We start from the raw sequence: 1,718 nt of genomic DNA, 5'->3' as shown, positions 1-1,718 counted from the left end.
CCAGCACCAACGTTCTCGTTTCTGGCAGGCGCACACGCTGGCTCCTCTGACTTCACGTCGGGTGGAACCGCGAGTCAAAGGGAGGCCCTTCAGCGGCAACGGTCCGTTCTCCCAAGTCATGGAGCCATTCCACGGGCCCAGGGTCTCAAGTCACAGCTTCGTCACCAACATCGGTCTTATCAGGCTCTTTCTCTACCTTTTAAACGACGTTATTCACCTGAGAGAGCGTGAGCCCGTGCCCGTGCAGGGGGAGGCGCGGAGCGGGGGAGGATCTCGAGCGACTCCCCACGGAGCGCGGCGCCTGACCCGGGCCGAGACCGGGAGCGGGTCTCTGGACGGGCTGAGCCCCGGGGCCGCTCCTCCACCGTGGCGGTCTGCGGTGCGAACGTTCTAGAATGTTCAGTCGTTGTGGCGACGATGTTTCCGTTTTCAGCGCCTGAGAGCCCCGCGGCGCCACGCAGCCTAGACCCGCACCCCGGAGCCAGCGCAGGCGCTTTCGGGCACAGGTGTGGGGCCTGGCACCGCCCCGCGAGCTCCGGCTTGGCCCGGGACGCGTCGCGGAACCGCGGGGACTTCCCGTGCCGAACCGAGGCGCTTCCACGCCGTTTGCCTCCGCTTGCTGAACTGCCCCTTCCGGGGACCCTAGCGGCTCGGACCCCCGCACGGACGACACTCGTGTCCCCGCGGCCCCTGCCCGCCGCTCTTCCCAACGCGGCGTTTCTCAGACGCGGGCTCCTGTCTGCGGCCGAAGCAAGGCCGAACCCACGGGGGCGGCGGGGCGGACGGGCGGGCGGGGCTCGGGGCCTCCCTCGCGGGGTCCCGCTCCCCGGAACGTCGGGACCGCGGCGGCCCTGAGGCTCGGGTCGTCGTCGTCTCCTCCGTCCCCGACGCCGGGGCGACCCCGGAAGCTGAGACCGCGTGGCACGGCCGTGCGCGGCGACAGCGGACTCCGTCCCGAGCCCCCCCGCGGCGCGGGCAAGTGTCGCGAATCCGGACTTGAAGCCCGGCCCGCACCCGCCAGCCACGTCCGCTCCCGTCACGTCCTCGGAAGAGGCGCGTTCGCTGTCCGCGGAGGCCGGCCTCTCTCCTCGGGCTCCGTGGTTCACGGCGGGCGTCCGTCACCGCCGCCTCACAGGCCGCCAGACCACAGCTCTCTCCCTCCCGTGCGATTGGCCTAGAGACACACACGTGATGCCTGGCTGGCCAATGGGGTGGGAGCGCGAGTGCCCGTGGGATTCTGGGAAAGGCTTTCTTCGGGACGGACGCAGAGAGCGAAGGAGCCCGCGCCCTGCGGGGTCGGTTGCGGCGTGCGTAGCGCTCGTCCGACGGGCGGTCCGTGAGGGGGTTTGCGACACGGTCTCCGTGACACGGTCTCCAGGGGTGGTATTGTGTGGGGTCGCGTGTGGGGGTCCCGCGAGCGGGTCCATGAGGCGGTCTGTGGAGGGATGCGGGAGGGTCTGTGCGGCGGCCCCGTGAGAGCGCGTGTGCGGGTCCCGGGCGAGGCGGGCTGTGCGGCCGGGGCGGGAGGTCAGCCGCGCCCCCGCCGGCCTCGGGCTTCCCGTCGTCCAGAGCCAGAGCGGAGTCCTCCCCGCAGGGCAGCCCCGCCCCGCAGCGCCGTCGCGGGTTCGCAGCTTCTCGGGCCGCGGAGACGAGGCCGGTTCGTCTTCCGGGAAACGAGGCCGGAGCTCCCGCCCCGCTCCCGAAGGCCTGCGGGCCGC

Source organism: Meles meles, chromosome 4, assembly GCF_922984935.1.
Source record: "Meles meles chromosome 4, mMelMel3.1 paternal haplotype, whole genome shotgun sequence".
Taxonomy (NCBI): Eukaryota; Metazoa; Chordata; class Mammalia; order Carnivora; family Mustelidae; genus Meles; species Meles meles.
This window is presented reverse-complemented; position numbering follows the sequence as displayed.